This window comes from Charadrius vociferus, unplaced genomic scaffold, assembly GCF_000708025.1.
Source record: "Charadrius vociferus isolate BGI_N301 unplaced genomic scaffold, ASM70802v2 scaffold615, whole genome shotgun sequence".
NCBI lineage: Eukaryota > Metazoa > Chordata > Aves > Charadriiformes > Charadriidae > Charadrius > Charadrius vociferus.
The window spans coordinates 87424-92936 of NW_009648346.1; positions in this window are offsets into that span (position 1 = coordinate 87424).

The following is a 5513-nucleotide window of genomic DNA, read 5'->3' on the forward strand; positions in this document are numbered from 1 at the left end:
GGCCCCCCTCCGGGGCCCCCGCAGCCTGCCCCCGCCGGCGGCGGGGTCTGCTCTTGCTCGCGGGAGAAGCGGCTGCAACTTCAGCCAGCAGGGTGCGGGATGGAGGGTTGCCCAGCACCTCCGCCATGGGGCCTTCTCCCCATCACACCTGGGGGGAGATCCCACCGCGAGGGACACCCCTGCGTGCACTGTGGGGCTCGTTTTAGCCTCTTCCTGACACCTCTGCAAGATTAATTCCCAGGGCAGCACCCGAGCTCCCCCACCCCACAAAGGCTTCCTGGGGGCATGGGTGTGTCGCCCCACATGGTCCCAGCGCTCGCTCACACTCAGGAACTGCTTGTGGTGTCCTCAGCCCTTCCCGGCCCTGCACTGTCCCACAGGAGCCTGGTTTGGCCCATACCTCCCTCAATCTGACTTCTGCTGCCCCAGCCAGGGGTGGGAGCAACAGAGGATATAGGGGTTTAGGGAGGTATGTATTCCTCCTGGCTACTGTCCCATCCCAGATGGCAGTGCCGCGACAGCCAAGCCCAGGTGTCGGGGTGGAGGGAGGGTCCCATGGAGACCCCAGCTCCCCACCTGCGAGGCTGCAGCCCTGCTCAGCAGATGACAGACTTGGTGGTGCTCAGCCTTGTTCTGGGCCAGAAGTGCTCCCTGGAGAGGACCAAGCCTGGTCTGCTCCTGTGATCACCTGAAAGTGCTGTGGGCTCTGCAGAGCACCTGCTTCCAGCTCCTGGGAGAGGGGGAAAGGTCACTGTCCGGCAGCCCAGAGACCAGATTACCCAGGGCGTGCCACTGAGATCCAGTTTACTGCTTCTCTGGGAGTTTCCAGCTCTCTGGGGAGAGATGGAGCAGGACCACAGTCCCCTCTGCCACAGGGGAAGACCCACCACTGCAGGCCAGAAAAATGGGCATGGTGTTGATTCAGACATCCCTCTCCAGGCCCGTTTGACAGTGTGGGTCTCCAGCTGGGCTGGCATCCTAGAGCGCTCTGTTGCCACCTCAGCTTCCTGGCAGCTCTCCACTCTCCTGCCCTGAGCGGCATTGGGCTCCGCTGGAGCACGATGGCCCTTTGCCAAGCAACTCTGCTCAAGCCATCCCCTCTAAGCACTGTGCCACCCAACAGGTCCTTCCTATCCTTCTGCCAGCCTCATAAGTGACATGATCTTCACTTGCTGGATGAGCCCTTGTGATGTTGGGCTGCCCCACATGCCACGCAGGCATCTCCACTGCCTGCAGCTCTGCTCATTAGCCAGGTGCTCAGCTGAGGTTGTTTTTGGAGAGCAGGGACTGAGCGCACACCCAGCTCCAAGCCCTCAGGCAGCACAGCTGGCAGCAGCTCTTCTGCCTTTGGGGTGTGTGTGGGACCCCTATGGCAACCTTGAGCTGGTATGGGTGCAAGTGGCTTGCTCCCCAGCTGCTCTGCCAGCAGCAGCACTGGGGCTGTGGCACTGGATACTGGTGCTTGGCTGGCAGCATTGATGCTGGGCTTACTACACAGAGTGCCAGCTGCAGAAGCATGCTGAGTTACGCTGATAAAGCAGCCTTGGATGCACAGCTCTCAGCACATGCAGCAGTATTTATCCTGCCTTTTCTTCTGCCAGTCTGCACCTCTGTGGTTTCATTCACTCCAGGGAATGACCCAGCCACATCCTCACAGACTGCAATGGGCCAGAGCAGCAGGGAGCCCACAGCCCTGGTCTGCTCTCCGCAGCATCCCCCTGGGGCTCCCCAGGGTGGTGAGGTGTGCACGCATCCAGCCCAGCGCAGCCTCAGAGAAGCAGACCTCCTTATTCCTGTGAAAGTGGAGCGAGGAGGGGTTCACAGACCCCTCGGGGAGCGCAGGGGCTCTGGCTCCCGGCCTGGCTCAGTGAAGAGCAGGGAGGGCTGCGGGCTGCTGCCCAGCATGTCGGCACCGGGTAGGTGAGGGTGTGATCTCACCTGCTTGCAGAAATCACAGGGCGGCTGCTGTGTGCCAGCGCAGGCGGGCAGGTTGCCCAGCAGACGGGACAAACCCGTGCTGGGGAGCAGGGGCCTGGGCAGGCGCAGGGGGACTGTCCCCCAGCCGGGGAACAAGTGCAGCAAGGGGAGGAGGGTCAGGAGTGCTTTGGGCTCCCTTTGTAGGTGCTAAATGTAATGTTAAATACCAGTGACGGAATTTTATTGTGCCAGTATATTGTCTGGGACTGGTCTGGCCCAGGGGCTGGGGACACCTGCCTGACTCAAGGGTGGGATGATACAGGCCAGGGTGTGACCTGGCTGCAGCACCCGGCAAGAAGAATTCAGTCTCTTTCGAGCTCATGGCCTTTCCCCTGGGCACAGCAGCAGAGAGGAGTACAGGGGCAGGCATGACCCTGCTGTCCTGCTAGTGCCGCCCTGGCAGCACAGACCCCCCTGGCAGTGAAGGTTGGACAGGCTGCCCGAGCCCTGGCAGCAAGGAGAGGAGGGTCCCGGGACCCCTTTCTCCTCCCTCCTTCCACCTGCTTTCCCAGCCTCATTCCTCTCCCCTGGGAACACCTGACACCCACAGACTCCCGCTCTCACCACACCCAACACTTTGTGACCACTCCCAAGGTCACAAATTGGCTGGACCTAGCTGGCCCCATCTCCCAGAGGAAGCCCGGGAGGGGGGACCTGCCACCACAGGGGCCAGGCACCCACCGCTGGCTGACAAAAGCAGCTGGAGGTGCTCAGGGAGGAGAAGGAGGATAGCTCTTGGCTTCACTGCACAGTGCTGTTTGCCCATGGCAAGCACACGTGTAGCCTGATGCTGCCACTCCTCTGCGTGCCGACACTAGGGCAGCTGACACGGAGCATGGTGCTATTATAAACAGTGACATCATGCTGGCCAAGTTTTGGGGCTCTCAGACCTGCTTCCCAGGGCACCCCACAACAGAGGGCCCTGGCAGTGCCCAGCTCCCAGGCAGGGGAGAAGTTCCTCCAACTCCCTGGGGCTGTGGGAGCAGCAGGGCTCCCTGTGCCTCCTCCTCCTCTCCCTCCTGAGGATTGCACCCTTGGGTGTGAGGATGTGCCAAGATCTTCCCAGACAGCAGGTTCCTGGGCACCACGTAGCCTGGCATGAAGACAGGCCAGAGCAGCAGGACCTGGGGGTGGATGTAGGGCTGGGACCTGGGGGTGGATGTAGGGCTGTATCCCCCTGGAGAGGTGGCAGTACCTGGGGGTGGGTGCACCTCACAGAGATGTGGCAGGACAAAGGATGGGTGAAGGGCTGCCCCCCAGCTCACCTCTGGGATGTGGATGGAGGCTGGGCAGGGCAGGGTGGGTGGCCAGGGGTGGGACGCATGGGAGGGTGTCCATGAAGCGGTGGGATAAGCAGTACAGCTGGAGGTGGTAGAGGGCAGCAGTATGGCAGCTCCGCTGCAGCCAGACCAGCCATAGGGACCATTCGCCAGAACTGGTGAACTGCTGCCATTTGCTTAGGTCAGGGCGCTCGTGCCTCAGCATGTGTCCCCGTTTCTCAGGTGTGACTCACATCCTGCTGGGAGCCAGGGGAGGATCAGGTGTGATGGATTTCTCACATCCTGCTGCTGGCATGGGCACCGGGCAGCCTCCTGCCTGCCCTGGGGGTGCTGCATCACCCAGGATGGGAAGGAGCCACGTGACAAGGAAGGTCCCGCTTCTGTGGCAACACACTGCCCAAGGAGGAGCAATGCTGTTGCAGGCACTGAGGACTCCAGCTATCACACCTGTCTGGGACATATGGGAAACAGCAAGCAGAAAGCATGCACCGCTTCTCTATGAGCTAGAAGCAATTTGTCCCAAGTGTGATGCTCCAGGGCTGGATCTCTGTTGTGTCTCTCTACCTGCACACAAGGAAGAGAACAGGCAGGTTTGTCCATCTGTCTCCAGGCTCTGGTCTGTCTGCTCATGCTGCCCACAGAGGTGTGGGCACCCAGACCTAAGGCTGGCTGTGCGTGGCAGGCAGCTGTGGCACACTGCAGAGTGAGAGCATGCTAAGCATCAGTGCACGTCACAGATCTCACTGTGCCAGGCACCTGACTCTGCAGTGGTGCTGTGCTGCAAACAGGAGCAATTGCTGGTGAGCGCTTGGGGGGCTTAGCCTGCATAGGGCTTGCACCCGCACTCCTTGCCAGGTGCTTCTTGCGGAGAGAGGATCCTGCACTGCACATGCACACGCTGGGTCAGCCAGCATGTCCTCTCTGCCTGCACCATGCCCAGCCTTGCGCTTGCAGCCCAGAAAGCCACCGACATCCTGGGCTGCATCCCCAGCAGTGTGGCCAGCAGAGTGAGGGAGGGGATTGTGCCTCTCTGCTGCGCTCTGGGGAGACCCCCCTGCAGTGCTGCCTCCAGCTTGGGGGGTCCCAACAGCAGAAGGACACGGACCTATTGGAGCGGGGCCAGAGGAGGCCACAACGATGATCTGAGGGCTGGAGCCCCTCTGCTGTGAGGACAGGCTGAGAGAGTTGGAGATTGGTTCAGTCTGGATAAGAGAAGGCTTCGGGGAGACCTCAGAGCCCCTTCCAGTGCCTAAAGGGGCTCCAGGAAAGCTGTGAGGGACTCCTGATTTGGGGGGAGAGAGGGGAAGTGATAGGACGAGGGGGAACGGTTTTACACTGAAAGAGGGGAGCTTTAGATTAGATATTAGGAGGAAATACTTCACTGTGAAGGTGGTGAGGCACTGGCCCAGGTTGCCCAGAGAAGCTGTGGCTGCCCCATGCCTGGAGGTGTTCAAGGCCAGGTTGGACAGGGCTTGGAGCAACCTGGGCTGGTGGGAGGTGTCCCTGTACATGTCAGAGGGGTTAGAACTAGATGGCCTTCAAGGTCCCTTCCAACTCTAACCATTCTATAAGTCTCTGATTCTAGTCCAGCTCACATCCTGCTGTGGGGGCTGCAGCGCTGGGGCAGTGAGCCTTGGCTAGCAGGAGTTAAACCCCAGATGAGTGAATCCATTGCCTGGATTTTGCCCTCTGCTCACCTTTGGCCCTTGGCCTGTGCAGAGTCCCCTGGGGATCCTGTGAAGCAAGCACAGCCTGTCCCGCTCCCTGCCCTGCCAAAGAAGCCAGCAAAGGGCCCAGGACGACTGTGTGGACCCCCCTGCCAGGGTCTGTCCTGTGGCACCACACCCACCATGGGAGCCTGGATCTGATCCAGCTGCAGTGCCTCCGACACTGCCTGCTCCTCCCTGGGGACCTCTTGGCCATGAATCCACCTTGCCTGTGCCCCCAGGAAGGAGAGGAGAGGGAAACACCATCAGACACCAGCACTGCAGGAGCCCAGCAGCCCAGGGATGGACCACGATGCTGCACAGCACCCCGCAGTGCAGGATGCAGCTGCAGGCAGGACACCATGTCCGTGGGGAGGAAAGGGAGCTCGGAGGCAGAGGCTGAAGCAGAGCTGGCATCTGCTCAGGACACGGCCCCAAGGTTACAGCCTAGTCCTTGGCAGTGGGCCTGGGGGACCGGAGTGCTTGGGAATGGTCAGGGCTTTGGTGTCAGCACCTCCAGTGCCAATGGGGCTGCCAGCCTGTGAGGAAG